Source organism: Salmo trutta, chromosome 2 (assembly GCF_901001165.1).
Source record: "Salmo trutta chromosome 2, fSalTru1.1, whole genome shotgun sequence".
Classification (NCBI taxonomy): Eukaryota; Metazoa; Chordata; class Actinopteri; order Salmoniformes; family Salmonidae; genus Salmo; species Salmo trutta.
This window is the reverse complement of record NC_042958.1, coordinates 7901129-7925474: the sequence shown is the minus strand read 5'-3', so window position 1 is coordinate 7925474 and position 24346 is coordinate 7901129. Positions and strand designations below refer to the sequence as shown.

Below are 24346 nucleotides of genomic sequence, written 5' to 3'. Positions count from 1 at the left end.
TATTCCATCATCCTTAAAATGGATGTTGTGTCTAACACCTGCAATTGATAGATGACAAATAGATGTCATTCACATTTTTCGTGTAATTAGTTTTTCCTCCTATGGATCTCAAATGACACTGATATCATCCAAACCTTAAAGGGTCTCGCCCCGGGGGATGTCACCCTTGTAGACACTTGCAGAGAAACCCTGAGTGTTGGGTTACCATTACAGACTGAGACCAGTGACAGCTACTGTGGAATGCTACAGTGCTAAAGACTGGAATGAAAAATGGAGGCTTTAAAAAAATGTATTTTCTTTATGTTGCAGAAATTTGTTAAAACGATAATAGAAAAAGTGATATTAAAAGTGGTCACAAAGCAGTTAAGCAGCCTATTCATGTGACTGTTGTAGCCTTCCTCCCAGCATTTACACAAATACAATTGTGACTTTGGGCAATGTCTGTTTTGTATTGCTCTAATAATGAACATGTAGGAAGACAATGATTTGAATTAAACATTTCAAAATGAGACCACTATAGGCCTACATCAAAATGATCAAACTGATAACCGACCAATATCGTTGATTTTTGTTTATTATTTATTTAACCAGGTGAGTTGACTGTGAATACATTCTCATTTGCAGCAATGACCTGGGGAAAGTTACAAAACATAGACTTAGTTACAAGATACAGTGCCTTCAGAAAGTATTCATACCCATTGACTTGTCCACATTTTGTTTTGTTACATCCGGAATTCAAAACGGATTAAATAGATTTTTTTCTCACCCATATACACACACACATTAACCTATATTGACAAAGTGAAAACATGTTTTTAGAAAATGTAGCAAATTTATTGAAAATTAAATAGAGAAATAACTCATTTAAATAAGTGTTCACACCCCTAAGTAAATACATACTGTATTAGAATCACATTTGGCAGTGATAACAGCTGTGAGTCTTTCTGGGTCAGTCCTTAAGAGATTTGCACACCTGGATTGTACAATATTTGCATTATCTTAAAACTAAAAATGGCAAGCTCAATTCTTGCCATAGATTTTCAAGCCAATTTAAGTCAAAACTGTAACTAGCCTACTCAGGAACATTCAATTTCCTCTTGGTAAGAAACTTGAGTGTATATTTGTGTTTTAAGTTATTGTGTTTTAAGTTATTGTCCTGCTGAAAGGTGAATTTGTCTCCCAGTGTCTTTTGGAAAACAGACTGAACCAGGTTTTCCTCTAGGATTGTGCCTGTGCTTAGCTCTATTCCGTTTCTTTATATTCCTAAAAAAAAACTCCTTAGTCCTTGCCGATGACAAGCATACCCATAACATGTTGCAGCTATGCTTGAAAATATGAGGAGTGGTACTCAGTGATGTGTTGTGTTAGATTTTGCCCCAAACAAAACACTGTATTCAGGACATAAAATGTATTTTTTTGCTACATTTTTTTGCAGTTTTACTTTAGTGCCTTATTGCAAACAGGATGCATGTTTTGGAACATGTTCATTCTGTTCAGGCTTCCATCTTTTCACTCTGTCATTTAGGTTAACATGTAAGTACAATTGGTGATCCATCCTCAGTTTTCAACTATATCTTTATAGTGAGTGGGTGTATTGATACACCATCCAAAGTGCAATTAATAACTTCACCATGCTCAAAGGGATATTCAATGGTTTACCCATCTACCAATAGGTGCCCTTCTTTGTGAAGCATTGAAAAACCTCCCTGGTCTTTGTGGTTGAATCTGTGTTCGAAATTCACTGCTCGACTGAGGGACCTTACAGACAATTGAATATGTGTGGTACAGAGATGAGGTAGTCATTAAAAAATTATTTTAAACACTATTATTGCACACAGAGTGAGTCCATGTAACTTGTTACGTGACTTGCTGAAATTATTTAGGCTCGCCATAACAAAGGGGTTGAATACTTATTGACTCAAGACATTTCAGCTTTTCATTTTTAATTAACTTGTAAAAATGTCTAAAAACATGATTCCACTTTGACATTATGGGGTACTATGTGTTTTAAATGCAAGCTTTTGTGAATACTTTCTGAAGGCCCTGTATTAGCAAGCAAAAAAAACACAACCAAAATAAAAAAAAACACAACAATATATATTTTTTTTAAAGATTAGAATCATAAAAAAGGAAGTAATTATTTCTTAAAAAGGGCCTCACATAGCCTCACACTTCTTCAGAGGAACCACTTCACTCAATTTCAGTTAACTTCCACAAGCAAGGTAGCTAAGGGCAGATTTGCCTAACTCTGTGGAGATTGAATGGACCTCCACCAAGATATCAAAATATGCTAATAATATTCCATTATTTAAAAATATCCAAAATATCAATAACTAATTTGTAGACATTACATCCACATTAAATAACATTCAGTAAAATCCAACTCATAGATTGCCAGACCCTCGTACAGTGATTCTCCCCAGCAGTGATATTGCAGAAGGCAGAAGCTTTAATACTTCCTGTGGAGATGTTAAATAGAAACCAGCCGTTCCTCTGCAACCGGTGCCCCTAATGATTTAAAGCGATGGTCATAGGTCACAGCCAAGCTATTAATGATACCTTTTAACAAAAGGCATGCAAGACGAGACACAAGGCCCATGAGCGGAATTCAGCATGATTATGGGAGGTTACTGAAGAAGAGCAGAGCCTGGATACTATAGGCTCAGCCAACAGGTCTCAGCTCGGAGCAGGTCACTAGTTGGCCTGTCAAGGTATATGTCAAATAGCTCTGAGTGGTATTCCACAGGGGTGTATCTTTTTACCACTATAGTTATTCCCAAAGGTCTGACGTTACCTGTGTGGTTATAGGGGGAAAATCTGTTCATGCGAGTTGTGGTAAATGAACGATACCTATATTTTACTTTTACCACAGTGTCTTCCTGTCATTTCTGACATGAAACAATTATTCCCTTTAAAAAAGTTAATTATGGGAGCCAGGCTGTTGAGAGGTTGAGGAGATCTGTCTGAATCTGCATTGGAATAGGGAAAATGTGCGTATACGCAGAGCGGTGTCTTCCTGTGATAAAATATGGACGGAAGTGCTGCTAGGCATATCATTTATCAGGCAGGTTTAGCATGCGCATGTTAAAATGAATGGCTCTGTTATCTGCATAGGTTGGGGTGAGCTTAGTTTAGTGTACAGTCATTTATTGTGTGGAAATGGCATGCTGTCGGCCTGGTGGGGCATGATTAATCGGACATTGCCTCGTTCTGGAACAGCTATGGGCAACACATTCAAAACATGCAAAACAACATTTGGCACCCATGCTCTTTAGTTTAGTGTTCAAAAGGACAACTGCAAGAAAGAGATTGCTTTTCCTTAAGGTATTTGTTTGGGTAACTTTAAAGTTAGCCATTTGACAACAAAGTGATAAACTTCCTCTAGTTCTATGAATAAATATTTAATACTTATAGATTTGTTCACAGGTATCAAGCAATTAAAAACATTGAATAATGAAATACACATTTTTTGTATTACAAAGTTTGTTTAACGTAAATCTTTATGACAATACTGTCGACAAAGTGACCTAGCTATAGTATCAAAGGGTAAAACATGAATTAAACCTGAAACAATTACCAAGACAGTGAGGAGCATGAGTCAGCATGTGTGGTCTGTCCTGTAGTAGTCGCCAAAACAAATGTGGGTTCTCAGTTGACTCTGTTTCAAATCCACCGTAATGAGAAGGTGTCATCTGTCTGCCAGAGAAGAAAAAGGAGAGCGGTCATGACTGTCAATCTCTCATGTGTGGAGAGGTGAAGAGAGGGAGGAAGAGAGAGAGAGAGAGAGAGAGAGAGAGAGAGAGAGAGAGAGAGAGAGAGCTATTGGGAGGTGGAGAGAGGCCAGGCACCGATTACGCCACAGTCACTGGAGCTTCGGGCACTTTCACTGATTCACACACAGAGAGAGAGAGAAACAGTATATGCTCTTTCCCCACCGTGTGAGGACCTAATACTGAGGATGCTCCTCCATCTCTGCTTTATTTATTGGCTCATATTGAGTCGACTGCTGAGAACTAGTCTCCCCATAGTTATTGGTTTAACAAAGAAGTATGGAGAACATATCATGTGTAGGTCAGCTTATAAACATTATAACATTGACCATTTATTTAAGTAAAGATGTTTGAAGGCTATTATTATTTTTATTAGATATGTGGCCAGGTCCTTGTAATAAATGTTTGATACATACAAGTATTTACTAATTACTGATAGTTACAAACTGAACAATCATGAAGAGGCCAATTTAACGATAAGAGTATTTTTAATATGAAATGCATTTTTGCTTGAGTATATCTTAATGACGTTATTGTAGATAGAACTGAATCAATATCCTTTTCCATTATTAAACATGAGGGTAATATTAGCGTTGACTTGGGCAGAATGTCTAGTAAAAGGACTGTGCCATCCAATCACTGGAGAGGTGTGAATAATGTAGAATCTCCTTCATTACTGTGGAGGGCAAGGTAGACACCAGTGTCCAGTCGTGTCTTCAGAGGGAAAAATGGAAAAGAACTTGTGTTTGATGATCCGTTAAATCCACAGGAAGACATTAATATTGTTTAATATGATAGTCAGTAGAGCATCGAACCCCTCAAGTAAGGTTTGCTCATTAGTTGTTTTTTTCTTTTTTAAATTATTTAACAACAAAAAAATTAAAAATTGTGACAGATTGGTTGTGTCAAGAAATATTGAAATATATTGGTTGTGTCAAGAAATAAGGATTTGGTTTTGAATCATTTCACTCATTCCATCAACAATTATATTCTCAACAGTAATGTCCTCAAAGGTCCTAAAATATACCACATTTGCCATACAAGTATGTGCTGTATCAAAACTATTACCATCTAATTAGTTTCCAATTTCTAAGTGTTAAACAATATTTCATACACACATTTTTATTTAGCTTAACTATGTAAAAAATGTTGCACAACCACTTTAATTGCATATACATATATTTCGAAATAGTTTGTAATAATCGTATAATTCAAAATTCAAATTCAAAACTCTCACATCTGAGCTATCTTTGCTGCAGGTGCATGGTAACAGTTGGATAAGATGAGAAAAAAGAAGAAACCTCACACACACGCTCTTGATATTATCCCTGCTCTTTAATAAGCTTTACGTATCGGCCTTTGATTGGCCGTGAGCTTGATACGTAAAGCTTATTAAAGAGCAGTGATAATAATTGTATATTTGACATCATTGCTAATATATTATTAGAGTGGTTTGTTTTGGAACTGCAACAACCACACCCATAGGGCTCCACTGGCATCAAAGTCATGCCATTTAGTAAGTGCAATACCGCATACGTACTTCACCTCTTGTAGGAGTCATTCTTCATTTCCTATTATCTTTAGTTTTATGGTTCCTCTTGGCTTTCATCGTTATTCTCTCTGGGCGTTTGAACACCTGATTCTCACACTGGACTATTGTTCTCTAGACACAGCCACCTCAGCCATACAAACAGTACAGCGAAATACATAGAGACACAGGGCCGTCAATGTCATGTCCCAGACATGAGTGCTACAGGACGGACCTCCATGAACGATTATTAGGGGGGAAATGCACTTAACTGGTTGTCTGGAAAATATGTTTCAGCCCATGAATGAATGCTCTCACATCACAAATTGTGCCTTCGCTGGCCCCAAAAAAGTACCTATGTGATAAGAGAAAAGAAGAAGAGATGTTCGGCTAGGGTTCAACGTGACCTTTAACCTTGTGCTCCGCGAGAGGAGATCATATGCTGGGAGGCATTCTTAGTGAGTAGATAACTGTGAGGCCCATCTCTTTGGTCTGTCCAGCTCCTTGATGGGTAGTGAAGGTGTTCATGTATTCCTCCTATTGGCTATCCTGCATTTCACTTCAGTTCATATGTTTGTCTTCTATGGCAAAAAAGGGTCCTGAACAATCATATAGTGGATAGCTATCTTTCTTTATGTAAAACATATGGATGTCTCCCCTACAACGCCACATGTCCATGTCTTGCAAATAGATCTGAGGTCCAAGGTCTCGTCGTGGGAGTCAGGTGTTAATAAGCCTTTGAATTGGAAAGTGACTTGGTTACTACAGTAAGTTTATACTTTCTTCGTTGCCCACATTTTCAGCCTATTCACCCTATCAGCAGACCAGTACTCTATAAGACTACAGTCAGTGGCTGACTAAACTCACCGTGTAATTAATCATGACTAAACGCAGACTTTCATTTAGTAATGATGATTAATGAAAGCACTGCATATTTCTCTCATTTAATTCTCTATTAAGATTGGCCACAACTGTCAAGAAGTTATCCCAGATGTTCAGGTAATTACACATATTGTGCATAGCACAATAACTTAATACTGAAAGTCCTGTGGGTTCACTTCAATGTGTGGATGTGTTCATCTTCGTCAGCTGAATGCCAGCTGTGTGGATAGAGATGTGATGTGGCAACCGTGTGAAGGGATCTGCCTCCATCAAAATACAGGTGCAAGGTCAGGAAGACACGCTGAACACCTTGTGGGTGAATAATTACGTTCTGAGATAGTTGTGTGGCAGTGAAGTAGTCAATAAATTATTGAACTTGGCAAGAGATCAATCGTTCCAGTGAGGTGATCCAATTTCAACACTGGCACCATATTGAGACACCTATGAAAATATTAATCATTAGCACAATAGGAGGAATTATTCTCATATGTAATTAGCACACATTTTAATTTATTGAAAACTAGCACTTTCTAAACTTGCTTAATTATGTACTTACACTTAATTATACTCCGTCCGTTTGTTTTTAGAGTCGCAGATGGAAAAACATATATATTTTGGGAGATAAAAGTCCACCTGGAAAAGAGAGGTCTCTGCTTAGTTGTGTACCGTCTGGTAGGAATTTACTGGATTAGTTCAGTCACAAAATGTGAGATGAACCACATTGTCAATCACCCTGGGGGCAGAGGGAGAGAGGAAGACCTGTCAATCAAACTGGGTCTTCAATCGTCCCATTCACATAGCTCCTGGAATTCGCTTCTAATGGTGATGTCTCTGACATTTTAGCACAGAGGCCACGAGAATTGAAAGAGAAAACAGGTTCAGATGATCCCCTTTCTTTCTCTCTGTCCTCAATGTATGTGCAATAACAGTGTAGTTATTTCAAATGCATGGTGTCAAATGCATACCATACTTTAAGTAGGTGTTAATAATGTTGATAATAAAGAGGTAGTAGGATAAATAGTAATAATAATATTATCTGAAACATTTCCCATTTATTACATTTAAAAGGGATAGTTAAAGTGTTTTTACAAATTAATAAAAAAAAATGTAAAGCTGAAATGTCTTGAGTCAATAAGTATTCAACCCCTTTGTTATAGCAAGCCTAAATAAGTTCAGGAGTAAACATGTGCTTAACAAGTCACATAATAAGTTGGAAGGACTCCCTCTGTGTGCAATAATAGTGTTTAAAACCTCTACAGGATCGGTGGGTCCCCCACGGGATGGTTGAATTAACGTAGGCTAATGTGATTAGCATGAGGTTGTAACTAACAATAAGGACAGATATATCTGATATTGGCAGAAAGCTTAAATTCTTGTTAAGCTTAAATTCTTGTTAATCTAACTGCACTGTCCAATTTACAGTAGCTATTACAGTGAAATAATACCATGCTATTGTCTGAGGAGAGTGCACTGTTATGAACTTGACAATGTTTTAATAAACCAATTAGGCACATTTGGGCAGTCTTGATACAACATTTTGAACAGAAATGCAATGGTTCATTGGATCAGTCTAAATCATTGCACAGACACTGCTGCCATCTAGGGGCCAAAATCGAAATTGCGCCTGGGCTGGCATAATACATAATGGTCTTTCTCTTGCATTTCAAAGATGATGGTACAAAAAAAAAAAAAAAAAGTTTTTTCTTTGTATTATCTTTTAGCAGATCTAATGTGTTCTATTCTGCTACATTAATTTAACATTTCCACAAACTTCAAGGTGTTTCCTTTCAAATGGTATCAAGAATATGCATATCCTTGCTTCAGGTCCTGAGGTACAGGCAGTTAGATTTGGGTATGTCATTTTAGGCGAAAATGGAAAAAAAGGGGCCGATCCTTAAGAGGTTTTTTGAATGACTACCTCATCTCTGTACCCCATACATACAATTATCTGTAAGTTTCCTCAGTCAACAGTGAATTTCAAACACAGATTCAACCATAAAGACGAGGGAGGTTTTCCAAGGTCTTGCAAAGAAGGGAACCTATTGGTATATGGGCAAAAAAAAAGCAGACATTGAATATCCGTTTGAGCATGGTAAAGTTATTCATTACACTTTGGATGGTGTATCAATTCACCCTGTCACTACAAAGATATAGGCTTCTTTCCTAACTCAGTTGCCGGAGAGCAAGGAAATGAGGCCAATGGTGACTTTAAAACAGTTACAGAGTTTAATGGAAAATTGAGGATGGATCAACAGCATTGTAGTTACTCTACAATACTAACCTAATTGACAGAGTGAAAAGAAGGAAGCCAGTACAGAATAAAGATATTCCATAACATGCATCCTGTTTTTTTACTAAAGTAAAACTGCAAAAAATGTGACAAAGCAATTAACTTTTGTCACGAATTCAAACTGCTATGTTTGGGGATTAATTCACCTTTCAGCAGGACAATAACCTAAAACACAAGGCCAAATCTACACTGGAGTTGCTAACCAAGAAGACAGTAAATTTTCCTGAGTGGCCGAGTTACAGGTTTGACTTAAATCTGCTTGAAAATCTATGGCAAGACCTGAAAATGGTTGTCTAGCAATGATCAACAAACAATTTGAAAGAGCTTGAAGAATTTTGAAAAGAATAATGGGCAAATGTTGCACAATCCAGGTGTGGTTAACTCCTAAAGACGTACCCAGAAAGACTCAATGGTGCTTCTAATATGTATTGACTCTAATCAAGATACTGTATATTGGTGTTTTATTTTTCATTTTATTTCAAATGTTACAATTTTTCTTCCACTTTGACCGAGTATTTTGTGCAGATCGTTGACAAAAAATTACAATTATATCCATTTTAATACCACAAAATGTGGAAAAGGTCAAGGGGTGTGAATACTTTCTGAATGCACTGTACCTACATATGTCTAGGTTAAGAGTAATTTACAATTTCGTGGGCCTGGAAAAAAAATTGGTCAATTAAAAAAATTCTGGCACTCCTTTAATACATCTTCCAAATTAACCCCTAAGGATCAATAAAAAATCCTTCATAAAAGCTGCTACCACAATGAATAAACTCAATCTAATGGAGGTCCACAAAGAACAATCTCAAAATTACTAATCTGTTAAATTGAAAATGTGCTCCCTGGAAAGACGCTTGGGGATGAAAATAAATCCTGCAGTTGTCGTATGTTTCCCCTTCTTTCTTTCTTCTTCTGTTTGTATTCTGGGCAGCAGCACGGTTTGAAATAAGGTACACACAGTCATTGGTCTTTTGGATGGGTCGCTGACACCTCCTGCCCTACAGTGTAGTCCATTTAGCTGCCATCCTGATCAGCATCTTTATACTTTATCAGCCTTGGGGTTCAATTTTGGCTTGGATGCTTTTACAAATGAACGCAATCACTGGTGAGCCTTCGCATCCTGATTGCGTTGAGGAAAACCGAGCTGGGAAACTTTAGTGGATTACAATGCCACAGGATGAAGCACAAACAGCTAACCACGGTGGGATGCCTAGGCTATTGGCACTCGGCACTTGTACTCCGTCTTATTTCACTAAAATAATATAATTGTCTCACATCTTATTGCTTGTAAAGCCATCTTCTTTCTGCGGGCTATGTAGGTGATCAATGTACTATCTAACAGAATCCATCCTTCCAGGGGATACTGTTCGTTTCTGAAATGATCCTTAGCAACTGGGCCAGGGTATGATTTGGTGGTGCTTGTATTAGTTTAGTGAGTTGGGTTCTTGTGTTCACACTGAATAATATGACACTTGTCCCATTTTTTATGTTTTGAGAAGCACTACAGTGTTCCAAGGGAATATACATTTATATAGGCGCTTTGGTACACCATCACTCTGTTTTTTCCACTGGTGCATTATGGATACTATTTATTTCTGGTCACACTTTGTTCTCCTTGTGACATGATATTCAAGAATAATCAAATCAAATGTTTTTTGTCACATGCGCCGAATACAACAGTAAAAAGAGCGGAGTAGCTGGGTTAAATGTATTTATTTAGTTAAAATGTTTTGATTTTAAGTATCATTCACACAGGCTTAGTTCAGGAAAAGTATTTATATTTTATACCATCTAAAAAGGATGTTACTGTAGCTTCGCAGGAAATAAACCGAAAAGGCATCGTTTCCGAAGACAATTAGCTCAAATTCAAATGGCAGTATTTATCTGTGATCTATGGGGTTGGGAGGGGGGGTCTATCATTATCAAACTAGAATGAATTAATTAATGTCACATTGCCAATCCCAATCCCACATCATCTAAACAATGATATCAAAAGTGAATTAGGGAGACCTCTGGGGTGGAACGGAGGAACTAATGTGCCAAAAAACGATTAGAGCCTGCGACCATGGGAACAGGCCCTCAGGAGGTTGGGGGAGAATTGGAAGGAGAAGGAAGGAGATCAAACCGAAGGGAGCTGGGTTTGGCAGGTCAGGTATTTACCAATTTACTTTGGACAGCTCAGTGGCAAGTGCCCTGTTTAGACCCTTCCTTCGCCATGTTTTGGGGAGGAGAGGGCTCTGGTGCCCAGACCAGAGAGACCAGAGAGACAGACACAGTGGTTTTGAGGCGGTGTTCTTCTTGTGGACTCAAAAAAGGAAAGCAATGCTGAAAGTATCTCCGAAAAGAGGATGATTGATTTAGGGGCCATTTTGTTGTAATATGCCGTGACCTATAGTATACTAGCTTGGCAAGCCCTTAGCGATAGTACTACCTGACCTAATATGTGTGGAGTATTTGTGAGGAAGTACCATGGCATATTGAATTACTTCTCTGTACTGAAAAAAAGCCTTTATGCTAATCTCCATATTCTCCTGTATTCATCATTCACTTGTTTTGTGCCATGGGCTTTATTGTATTAGGAGGAAACAAAAAAATGCCAGATTGTTCCTTGATATTATCATAAATTGATTTAGCTATGTATTTCCATATTTTATACTTTCCTTCAGTCCGTTGTTCATCAGTTGTAGAGGTCTAGCCTTACCCTATTCGTGAGAGGGAGACGTTCCACCAGAAAGAGAGCCCAGGCTCCAGGGCACATGCTATATGCTGTATTAGGGGGTCAGAGATGCATGCCACATTTTGCAATTAAACTGTCAAACTTATGACATCTGTAAATCTCTCTCTCACTCCCTCTAACTCTCAATTCCTATTTTTGTTGTATTCCGCCTGTGCAATCCCAGACCTGACCACTATTTGGGTAGCACAGGAAGTGGAACTGTAACACAAAGGTCACTTGTAATTGGTTACGGTCACGCTAACCAAACAGGAAGGAATCTGCAACTGATTAGAATTCTTCCTCCTGCAATAATAGTCCCAAAATTAATTAGGTTCTGAGGTCTATTCCTACTATTGTTTTCCTGTTTGAAGCTGTTTTATAGACCAATCCCCAGACAACAAAGTCCAGTTTTCAATAACAGGAGAGACATACCGGGCAGTGTTGAGTAAGCAGACACACATCCATCTCCGTCCAGACAGAGAGAGAGACTGCGCTCAGTCTCAGTCAACGACAGACACACATCTATCTCCGTCCAGACAGAGAGAGCCACTGCGCTCAGTCACACATCTATCTCCGTCCAGACAGAGAGCGCCACTGCGCTCAGTCTCAGTCAACAACAGACACACATCCATGCGCACGTCCGTGTGTGTGTTGACTTAATGTCATGTATGTATAAAGGTAATGAGAAAAAATGTAATGTTAGCAGCTTGACAGAAGTCAATGCTATTGAGAAGGGGATAAAATAGAATTGTACATTTCATTAGTGAGTATGTTTTAACATCGTCAATTAGAATGACAGCAGTAAAGAAAATTGAAATATTGCGCTATACAGTACATTTAAAATAAAAAAAGCTTTGAAGCTGAAAAACTGAGAGATTGCACCTCATCTTCACACAGAGTTGAGAGGAAGAATATCCAGGTTCTTCTTCTGAAAATGTGCTGGAAACTGATTTGGGGAATTCCTTTGGTTTTGATGGTATTGGTTCTGGGATTACACAACCCCTTTAAGCTCCTACAATGGGTCGCTTTTCTCAGTAAACAAAAGGTTTTAACATGCTGGACACATTCTTCACAGTCCAGAGGCTAATCAAGAACAGATTCAGAAGCAAATATTCTGAAAATGTGAGACAACACAACCAAGATAGCCTACAAACAGACAAGCATATTATTCTTAACTTTTTCTAAGGGTATTTAAGCCATGTGCAGGGCTTCGATTGATTTATTGAGTTGGTTTTGATAAGACCACTTTTAGTTCAAAGAATAAGGGAAATAGATCTACTGAAACTGCCCTGTAGTATATTTGACTTCACACAGAGGAAGCTCAGGTCAGCCTGCAGAAAGTCATTTTTAAAAATCATTTTATCAACACCCAGCGTATGTTAATCAGTATGAAAAGTTGGCAAAAATCTCTTTTTTTTCAATAGTACAACCACAAAACTATTGAATCTAACAAAAAAAGTTTGTCCATGCCCCAAAAAACATTAATTGATTGACAGGGTGGAGCAAAATTTGACGTTGTTAATTCACTAAAATAATAACATTATTTTTGTGTGCAAAATAATGAAAACAAATTAAAATACTTGAATAATGGCGTAAACAATTGAGGGAACAGTTCAGATTTAAACATTAACCCTGAATTAATACAGTAGGTGAACCATCGTAGGATTAGATCACTCTTATTAACATAATATGTTATCATTATGCTATTATTGCTATTATGCTACATTACTGCTATAATAAATGACTACATCAAACCTATCGTGTTGTACATAGTGTTAGTATGATGAGGGTTTTGTAATGAGATTCAGACAACATGCCTAACATCAGCGCAGAGTTATTTTATCATCTAAAGCAAAACTATTTAAGAAAAGTCAATATACAACACAGTATAAAACTTTATTTTCTATAAACAGTATATTTTAAGCCAGTTCAGGTATTCTATAAGACAGCTTTGCATCATATTACATTTCCTTTTCATCAAGTTTTCTTTCAGAGTTACTGTGAGTGATCAAATGTTCTAGTCTAGAGTAAGATACAAAATACATTTAAGCAACATTAAAAAAAGAAAATTACTACCCAGTAAATTAAACATTAAATGAGCTACACAAGTTTCCTGCTCTTTAAAAAGGCAAGTCCTGATCTGTAACAAATTGTCAATTTTATCTTAAACAGCATTTTAAAATCATCACTTACCAATTCCTGACTTTATGTAAACAGCCAATTCAGCATGTGTTGTCTCTCATTGGAGTTGAAAATTGGGGAATGGCCTGGAAATTGGAAACATCTAGAATGCAATCCTGGAGAAAGGAAATCAAAGTTAAATGAGATCATGCATGCCGAGAAAAATGTTTCACCAAAGGGCAAAAAGGAAGCTGGAGATAACGGAGGATAAAGCACATAGTGTTGTGTTACTGGAAGCTGCTATGAGTGTGCTTTTAATGTGTACGTGTGTGTGTATACACTGTAGACAGACATGTCAAAAATGCATTTTGATTAAAATTATTTCAATAATGCCACTGCTTTGTCAATAGTTTTTTGCATGAAGCAAGACTGTGTTGGTTCGTGGCATTGCTGTGTGTGTGTGTGTGTGTGTGTGTGTGTGTGTGTGTGTGTGTGTGTGTGTGTGTGTGTGTGTGTGTGTGTGTGTGTGGGATGGGAGGTGCTGAAATGGGAATTAAAGAAGTTAAATCGCTAATACAGTGTCTTTGTGAGTTAAAAGTGGTGCACCGCAAAAACATTTTTTTATCACATGACAATATTGAGTTCCAATGACGCAGAGCTACAGTACCCAAAATAAATTAACTTCAAAAGGCTTTGCCTCTGAGCCAGACACACCCAACCAGTTTCTGCTATGATGATTGACAAGCAGAATGTTGTTCCAGTATGCTGTGTACACAAAAAGAGGCAAGACAAATCAAACACAAAACACAATGCCAAGGGAATCTCCTCTGGAGTTCATGGATATTGTCAATTCTAGGCTGTACTGTATGGAATATGAATACATTTTCATCAGAGGCCAAATATTTTGCTGACTTTTCATGTATCGACTTTATATGTATAGTTTAATGGCTTAATTCTAGCTCGATATTATGAGGTTTCAAAACGGCATGGAGGGGTGTCTGGCTTGTGTTGATTCAGTTTAACCCCGCGTTTACCTTATCTTGCCAGTGTACGTCTATTTGAAAGTCAAAAGAGTGTGATCAAGAGAATAATGACAGACCAGTTTCCAGGACAGAGGTGAAGAGAGAGAGTACATGACAGACCGGTTTCCAGGACAGAGGTGAAGAGAGAGAGTACATGACAGACCAGTTTCCAGGACAGACGTGAAGAGAGAGAGAGAGAGTACATGAAGACATTTTGTCGAGGCAGAAACATTGTCCCGTGGGTCGAGAGAGAAGACAGGCAGCAAGGAAACCAGGTTTCTCACATACACAGACCCTGATCCCCTGTCACCCCAACACAGACCCTAAACCCCTGCCCCCCTCATACACATACCCTGATCCCCTGTCCCCCCTCATACACAGACCATGATCCCCTGTCCTCCCCACACAGACCCTGATCCCCTGTCCCCCCCACATACACAGACCCTGATCCCCTGTCCCCCCTCATACACAGACCCTGATCCCCTGTCCTCCCCACACAGACCCTGATCCCCTGTCCCTCCTCATACACAGAAACTGATCCCCTGTCCCCACCACACAGACCCAGATCCCATTCCCCACCACACAGACCGTGAACCCATTCCCCACCACACAGACTGTGAACCCATTCCCCACCACACAGACTGTGAACCCATTCCCCACCACACAGACTGTGAACCCATTCCCCACCACACAGACCCTAATCCCTGATCCCGTTCCACCGCTGTACTCCTGTACTCCATCAAATATGACATGAACAAATGGGACAAATGGAGCATCCAAAGGATACTGTATAGGATACCTACAGTTGAAGTCGGAAGTTTACACACACCTTAGCCAAATACATTTAAACTCAGTTTTTCACAATTCCTGATATTTAATCCTAGTAAAAATCCCCTGTCTTAGGTCAGTTAGGATCACCACTTTATTTTAAGAATGTGAAATGTCAGAATAATAGTAGAGAGAATGATTTATTTCAGTTTTTATTTCTATCATCACATTCCCAGTGGGCCGGAAGTTTACATAAATTCAATTAGTATTTGGTAGCATTGCCTTTAAATTGTTTAACTTGGGTCAAACGGTTCGGGTAGCCTTCCACAAGCTTCCCACAATAAGTTGGGTGAATTTTGGCCCATTCGTCCTGACAGAGCTGGTGTAACTGAGTCAGGTTTGTAGGCCTCCTTGCTCGCACACGCTTTTTCAGTTCTACCCACAAATGTTCTATAGGATTGAGGTCAGGGCTTTGTGATGGCGACTCTAATACCTTGACTTGTTGCCCTTGAGCCATTTTGCCACAACCTTGGAAGTATGCTTGAGGTCATTGTCCATTTGGAAGACCCATTTGTGACCAAGCTTTAACTTCCTGACTGATGTCTTGAGATGTTGCTTCAATATATCCACATAATTTTCCTCCCTCATGATGACATCTACTTTGTGAAGTGCACCAGTCCCTCCTGCAGCAATGCACCCCCACAACATGATGCTGCCACCCCCATGCTTCACGGTTGGGATGGTTTCTTCAGCATGCAAGCCTCCCCCTTTTTCCTCAAACATAACGATGGTCATTATGGCCGAACAGTTCTATTTTTGTTTCATGAGAGCAGAGGGCATTTCTCCAAAAAGTACGATCTTTGTCCCCATCTGCAGTTGCAAAACGTAGTCTGGCTTTTTTTATGGTGGTTTTGGAGCAGTGGCTTCTTCCTTGTTGAGCGGCCTTTCAGGTTATGTCGATATAGGACTCGTTTAACTGTGGATATCGATACTTTTGTGCCTGTTTCCTCCAGCATCTTCACAAGGTCCTTTGCTGTTGTTCTGGGATTGATTTGCACTTTTCACACCAAAGTACGTTCATCTCTAGGAGACAGAACGCGTCTCCTTCCTGAGCATTATGATGGCTGCGTGGTCCCATGGTGTTTATACTTGCGTACTATTGTTTGTATAGATGAACGTGGTACCTTTAGGCATTTGGAAATTGCTCCCAAGGATGAACCAGACTTGCAGAGGTCTATAATTTTTTTCTGAGGTCTTGGCTGATTTCTTTTGATTTTCCCATGATGTCAAGCAAAGGTAGGAAGGTAGGCCTTGAAATACATCCACAGGTACACCTCCAATTGACTCAAATGATGTCAATTAGCCTATCAGAAGCTTCTAAAGCCATGACATAATTTTCTGGAATTTTCCAAGCTGTTTAAAAGCACAGTCAATTTAGTGTATGTAAACGTCTGACCCACTGGAATTGTGATACAGTGAATTATAAGTGAAATAATCTGTCTGTAAACAATTGTTGGACAAATTACTTGTGTCATGCGCAGGAAGATATCTTAAATGACTTGCTAAAACTATAGTTTGTTAACAAGAAATTTGTGGAGTGGTTGAAAAACGAGTTTCAATGACTCCAACATAAGTGTATGTAAACTTTCGACTTCCACTGTATTTCACTTGGAATATCCGGACTTCTTAATCTGAAACCAAAATATTTTAGAGCGCAGATGTCATTATTTAATAAACATAGCTTTGTTTAGGAGGGAATTGTTCTTTTTTTAAGATGTTTTCTTTTGAGTTGTGTTGTCATGGGAAGAGAATAGATGTGGCATCTTCTCAATCTTCTCCACAAGTGTTTCTTATCACCATAAAACAATTCAAAAAGAATACCATTCCAGCAGCAATATTTCCTGCAAACAAAAACCTGTTTGAAGACATTTTTTGTTCCTCTTATTTCCTCCTCATCAACTTCCAGTCAATTCAATTCGACATTTACAAGATCTTGTACCTTCTTTGTTGCAACCAAAATGTCCCAAGGCCAGTTGGGCAAATAATAATATATAAACAAATTATAAGCACATTTAAAGTGAAAATTAGGTTGAATTTTAAGTTGTACTGTAGCTATGCAAGCATTAAACTAACATCAACTAAACCCGAGCCCCCTCCCCTACTTCTGTCAGCTACAACCTGTACATCAGAGTTAATCATTAGACCGACAAAAATACAGAAAACATAAATGAATGTGTGAAGTGTCCTCGGAATAACCAAAATAGCACATCATTTGAATGTCTTTCTTTATCACTGGTTTACTTTTACAGTCAATTTGAAGTGAATTGAGAAAAAAAGGCCTTTGCCACTTTGACTAAATCACTGTATTCCTGTCCATGTGTATGGTTGACATCCCATTTCCTGTATGAAGTAATTTCCTCTCCTGGGGAGAGTTTCTGCATGAGCGAAATTCCGCAGGTTTGAAGGGCACTCGCACAACAAAGGGATATAACATAATTTAGACTTAACTTTGGGTTTTCATTATTGCCATAATTGTATCACAACCTAGCTGTGAGGAGAAGCATAGCAACTCACAATAGTGACAGTTTTCACCAATATTTCAAAACAGTTTAATGATAGTGTAGTAGTAGCAGCAGCAGAAGCAGTAGTAGTAGTAGTAGTAGCAGTAGCAGCAGTACCATCAGTAACAGTAAAAATAGTAGCAGTAGTAGTAGTAGCAGTAGTAGCAGCAGTACCATCAGTAACAGTAAAAGTAGTAGCAGCAGTAGTAGTAGTAGTAGCTGTAGGCATAATGCTGTCTGTAGTTGTTGGCAGCAGTAAAAATAGTAGTAGTAGTAGTAGTAGTAGTAGTAGTAGTAGTAGTAGTAGTAGTAGTAGTAGTAGTAGTAGTAGAAGTAGTAGTAGTAGCAGCAGCATTAGCAGTAGTAGTAGTAGTAGCAGCAGCATTAGAAGTAGTAGTAGCAGTAGCAATAGTAGTGGTAGTAGTAGTAGAAATTGTAATAGTAGAAGAAGTAGGAGCAGAAGCAGTAGCAGTAGTAGTAGTAGTAGTAGTAGTAATAGTAGTAGTAGTAGTAGCAGTAGTAACAGCAGTAGTAACAGCAGTAGCAGTAGTACCAGCAGTAGCAGTAGTAGTAGTAGCAGCAGTAGTAAAAGTAGTAGCAGCAGTAGTAGTAGTAGTAGCAGCAGTAATAGTAGTAGTAGTAGCAGTAGTAGCAGTAGTATCAGTAGCAATAGCAGAAGTAGTAGCAGCGGCAGCAGCAGACTGGTAGCAGCAGCAGTAGTAGCCGTAGCAATAACAGTATCAGTAGTAATAGTAGCAGCAGTAGTAGCAGTAGTAGCACCAGCAGTAGCAGTAGTAGTAGTAGCAGCAGTACCAGCAGTAATAGTATTAGCAGTAGTACCAGCAGTAGCAGTAGTACCAGTAATGTAGCAGCAGTAGCAGAAGCAGAAGCAGTAGTAGCAGTAGCAGTAGGCATATTGTTGTCTGTAGTTGTTGGCAGCAGTAGCAATAGTAGTAGTAGTAGTAGTAGTAATAGCAGTAGTAGCAGCAGCAGTAGTAGCAGTAGTAGTATTAGCAGTAGTAGCAGTAGCAGCAGTAATAGCAGTAGCAGCAGTAATAGTAGTAGCAGTAGTAGTAGTAGCAGCAGTAATAGTAGTAGTAGTAGCAGCAGCAGCAGTAGTAGTAGTAGCAGCAGCAGTAGTAGTAGTAGCAGTACCAGTACCAGGATTAGCAGTACCAGTAGTAGTAGCAGTAGCAGTAGTGGTAGTAGTAGCAGCAGTAGTAGCAGTAGCAGTAATAGAAGCAGTAGCAGCAGTAGTAATAGTAACAGTAGTAGAAAAAGTACCAGCAGTAGCAGTAGAAGTAGCAGCAGTACCAGCAGTAGTAGTAGCAGCAGCAGCAGTAGTAGTAGTGGCAGTAGTACCAGTAGTAGCAGTAGCAGCAGTAGTAATAGTAACAGAAGTAGCAGTAGTAGAAAAGGTACCAGCAGTAGCAGTAGTACCAGCAGTAGCAGTAGTAGTATCAGCAGTAGTAGTATCATCAGTACCAGCAGTAGTAGTAGTAGCAGTAGTATCAGTACCAGCAGTAGTAGCAGTACCAGCAGTAGTAGCAGTAGCAGCAGTAGTAGCAGTAGCAGCAGTAGTAGCAGCAGTCCCAGTAGTTGTAGCAGTATTAGCAGTAGCAGTAGGTATAGTAGCAGCAGTAGTAGTAGCAGTAGAAGCAGTAGCAGTAACAGCAGTAGTAGCAGCTGCAGCAATAGCAGTAGTTGCAGTAGTAATAGTAGCAGTAGAAGCAGTAACAGTATTACCCGCAGTAGCAGTAGTACCAGCAGCAGCAGTACCAGCAGTAGTAGTAGTAGCAGTAGTATCAGTACCAGCAGTAGTAGCAGCACCAGAAGTAGTAGTAGTAGCATCAGTAGTTTTTGTTGGCAGCAGTAGCAATAGTAGCAGTAGATGTAGTAGTAGTAGCAGCAGTAATAGCAGTAGTAGCAGTAGCAGCAGTACCAGCAGTAGTAGCAGTAGCAGCAGTACAAGCAGTAGTAGCAGTAGCAGGCCTATAGTTGTTGGCAGCAGCAGCAGTACCAGCACTAGTAGTAGCAGTAGCAGCAGTAGTTTTTGTTGGCAGCAGTAGCAATACTAGCAGTACTAGCAGTACCAGCAGTAGTAGTAGCAGTACCAGCAGTAGCAGTAGTAGCAGTAGTACCAGCAGTAGCAATAGTAGCAGTAGCAGTAGTAGCAGTAGTAGTATTAGTAGTAGTTGCAGTAGTAGCAGTAGCAGTAGTAGCAGCAGTAATAGCAGTAGCAGCAGTAGTAGTAGCAGTAGTAGTAGTAGTAGTACCAGCAGTAGTAGTAGCAGGAGTACCAGCAGCAGTAGTAGTTGCAGTAGTAGCAGTAGTACCAGCAGTAGTAGCAGTAGTACCAGCAGTAGTAGTAGTACCAGCATTAGTAGCAGTAGTAGTAGCAGTAGTATTAGTACCATCAGTAGCGTTAGTAGCAGTTGTAGCAGCGGTAGCAGCAGTAGTAGTAGTAGTAGTAGTAGCAGTAGTAGAAGCAGTAGTAGTAGTAGTAGTAGTAGGCCTATTGTTGTCTGTAGTTGTTGGCAGCAGCAGCGGTAGTAGTAGTAGTAGTAGTAGTAGTAGTAGTAGTAGCAGTAATAGTAGTAGTAGCAGTAGTAGTAGTAGTAGTAGTATTCCTATTGTTGTCTGTAGTTGTTGGCAGCAGCAGCAGTAGTGGTAGTAGTAGTTGTAGTAGTAGTAGTAGCAGTAGTAGTAGGCCTATTGTTCTCTGTGGTTGTTGGCAGCAGTAGTAGTACTTTGTGTTATAGGAACAGCACTTATGATAAATATGTTACAAGTTGTTTAAACTGAATTTAAATGGCATTATACATTGTGTTGAACATACCTCCCTGATATATATGGAATTGCTTCCCACTGAAACTCCACCATGCTGGGGAGAGAGAGGTTTAAAATACTATCTAAAAGAAATACTAAATTTATGAATCCCCCTTACATCCCAACTTGATTTATGTGAAATAATAATACACTATTTAATGCTTAAACATGGCTAGGAGCAATCTTCGCCTATCAAGATGTACAATGGAGTAATGGCGCTGGATGACAAATCACCTCCTGGACTTGTGATGCTTGTTTAAAAAGGTGCTCAGCAGATATATTAAACTATATGTAATTGTACACTAACTCTAGGCTGTAGGCACAACGCGGTGAGCACAGGAGGCGGCCAGCCTGATACAGATGGAGTGGGGTAATCAATTTGGCTGAAGCATCAGCCGGAGAGAGGGGTGAGGGGGTGAGAGAGAGAGAGAGAGAGAGAGCTCTCAAATGTTTCACACTGTTGTCTTGTTTGGGATCTATCCATCCATCCAATACTCTTATTCTGTCGGAGCGCTCAGCGATGACACAATGACTAAAACTTTTGATAATAAATCTACAGTGATGAGGGATTTCAGGTTTGCAAATTATATACAGAAGGTGTAGTAATTTTAAAAGAGAATGTGATATTATGGCAAACTAAGTTTCCATAACATTGCTCTTTATTACTACACCTTGGGTAAATTAAAACAGCTCTTGAGAGATTGGTTGCACATGGAAAGGTTTCAGAAGCCTATGTTTGCAGAATGGGCTTTTTCTCACCGCGTTAATCAGCCTTTCCCAGGACTGAGTTCAGACAGGGCTGGTAACGCTGTGTTGAATTTATGGCTCCCTGATTGCCTTGTTTAATTAAACTCCATATCAATTCCTCCTGATCTGATGAATCATCATCCACCTTTTACCACCAAATCCAGGTAACGATCAACAAACACAGTAATTACAATGGTTAATGAAGCCTCTATGATACATACCCTGTGTGAGCTGTGGGTGGTTCACAAGTGATCTTACAAGAACTAAAAACATCAGACACTCCCAGATCCCTCCCTTATAAGTTCTTCTGTTGAACCTGCCCTCGCCATTGCAAAGACAAACAACTTGATATCTGGTGCATCACATGCAATTACAGCCACGGTGAGCCACAGGTGTTGAATTCTTCTGGTAAGCCATAAATCATTATATGCATGATTTGTGCACTCAGCCAGGTCTGTAATTTCATTCTCTTCTCTCATTTTCTTTTTCCTGACCACACAATCCATTTAGCTGGTTTATGGGATGGGGAGAGAGACACACACAGAGGCTTTCATGATGATCACATGATGCCCTGTGCGATGGGGGGGGGGGGGGGTCCTGGCACCTGGAATGGGATACCAGCTAAAAACTACGCCCATGTGTCAGTCCTTTTCAAACTTAAAGTCAGATCCACACTAAAACGAGCCTGACGTCACATACAAGGGTTTGCCTATCGCCACGGACGCAACAATGACCTCGGGGAAAAGTAAATTAACTTTCCCCGCCACTTTAGCGGCGTTCCTAAATGTGCCAGGCTGAGTGATAATCCCTGGAACACAGATGTGGGACGCAGGTGGAGAAGGGCAATGGGAGGCACCAGGGGGTAATAACATCCCAATATACAGTACCAGTGAAAAGTTTGGACACACCTACTCATTCAAGGGTTTTTCTTTATTTGTACTATTTTCTACATTGAAGAATAATAGTGAAGACATCAAAACTATGAAATAACACATATGGAATCATGTAGTAACCAAAGAAAGTGTTAAACAAATGGTGTCCATAATATGGACTTGGTCTTTTACCAAATAGGGCTATCTTCTGTATACCACCCCTATATTGTCACGTCACAACACAGTTGATTGGCTCAAATGCATTAAGAAGGAAAGAAATTCTACAAATTAAGTTAAGGCACACCTGCTAATTGAAATGAATTCCAGGTGATTACCTCATGAAGCTGGTTGAGAGAATGCCAACAGTGTGTAAAGCTGTGATCAAGGCAAAGGGTGAAGAATGTCAAATATAAAATATATTTGGATTTGTTTAATACTTTTTTGGTTACTACATGATTCCATATGTGTTATTTCATAGTTATGATGTCTTCACTATTATTCTACAATGTAGAAAATAGTAAAAATAAAGAAAAACCCTTGAATGAGTAGGTGTGTCCAAACTTCTGAGTGGTACTGTTTGTTAAATATATCATATGCTATATAGTACGTTATTAAATATATTAGGGATGACATAGCTCAGAATTTAGGTTAATTCCTAAAACTTTAATTGTAATAGTTAACTCCATAACACACATGACAGAATTATGGGAGAATTAAAAGCAAATGTAGGCCAAAAATCTGAGTAGTGTGTTTTAGGCATTTGTCAGAGGGCGCAAAGTGCTGCATATCCCTAGAATTGTAAACACATTAGGCCTTGTATTATTCTGTCCTTGAGTGTACAATGTACAAAGACAAAAATTGCAATAATCCCCATTTTGATTGACATTTCATATCTCTGGCAATATTCAAAATAATTAAAAACTGAAATCTTGAAAGGTAATAGCTTCTCAAATCCATTAAGTAGTTAAAGGTTATGTGAAAAACAGTATTCTTGCTCAAAGCAAAACTCTTAATTAAATGACACTACATAATTTGTTTCCCAATCCCTTTCCTATATATGCATGGCTCAGGTTAAATTAATGCGCACTGAAACATGCATGTCATTTACAGACGCTTTGAGAAGACAAACAGATTTTTTTTCTGTCTCTATGTATTAGAAGGAACGCGTATTTTCAGATTGGATAAGCAGACACCATTCCTGACAATATTGTTTGTTTAATTACTTTTCTTTTTCTTCTCTTTTGGTCCGATTTGCAAAGAGGTATGCTTCCCCCTCCTGGCTGCACACGAAAAAGAAAACAAAAGCTTCCTTTTCCTTCTGGAGTTTGAGTGTGTAGTAGTTTACTAGGTTCTCTTCTCTCATTGGTTTACTCATTTTAATACTGTATATTTAATGTTACGTATTGAGGTAAAGCCTATATAGTGAGGAGTTCATGTTGCCGATCTGTTGCCTAAGGGGCATGGGAAGCAGTCCCAAGGTATTTCACATAAATCCAAAGAGATGTTCAAATGGTTTAGCTCTTAGTAAGAAATATAATCAGTTAATAGGTTACGCTACATCAACTGTCAAATTCAGATCATTGATATGCATTGCCTGGACTTTCTTTGGTCATACTGTAGTCAGCACATACTGTAGTCAGCACATACTGTTGTAAACACATACTGTGGTCATACTGTAATCAACACGTAGTGTAGTCATACTGAAGTCAACACATACTATAGTCAATACTTGTTCTGTTCACGAAAATCCTAAGGAACACATTCACTTGAATACACAGGAAGACGGTTTGAAAGCCCTTTTAATTGCTTAGTAGATCTTACAATACATTCCTTTTACCAAAACAGGACATAGGAGGTACATTCCGAGAAGCATCCACAACCCCACCAATATTGTCACAGTACTTTTCTAAGGTCAGTCGCAGAGAGGGCCCCCCCCCCCCCAGAAAATACACAAAAAAATGTGAGACCAGCAAGCCTAGCAGATCAAAGAAAATAACATGAGAGAGGATATGAGTGCTTTGAGAAGTAGTATAGCGGAGATACCATCTGTTTTCTATAGCATGCAAGAGGCTTCAGACTAGCCCACGAAAGAGACAACAGAGAAGGCCCTTTAGCCTGTGCTAAAAACAAACACAAATGGGTTTTTTAAGAAACCCTCAATGTTAAATAGGATTGGGTGACATTATAGCGTTCCTCGATCCTTTTGGAAAGGTCCATTCCCCCTTGTTCGCAAAAGT

General features: G+C 39.0%; 2 long non-coding RNA genes across 2 annotated transcripts; both read right to left on the bottom strand.

Annotated features, from left to right (window-relative positions):
- Nucleotides 1-558: 558 nt before the first annotated feature.
- On the bottom strand, nucleotides 559-13600 carry LOC115149962 (uncharacterized). Its single transcript, XR_003867010.1, has 3 exons — nucleotides 13383-13600; nucleotides 3578-3696; nucleotides 559-631 (listed from the first exon to the last, which is right to left on the bottom strand). It is a non-coding gene; the product is annotated as an uncharacterized LOC115149962 (long non-coding RNA).
- Nucleotides 5369-6992, bottom strand: LOC115149969 (uncharacterized). The gene is made up of 2 exons (XR_003867011.1): nucleotides 6737-6992; nucleotides 5369-6621 (listed from the first exon to the last, which is right to left on the bottom strand). It is a non-coding gene; the product is annotated as an uncharacterized LOC115149969 (long non-coding RNA).
- Nucleotides 13601-24346: the final 10746 nt, after the last annotated feature.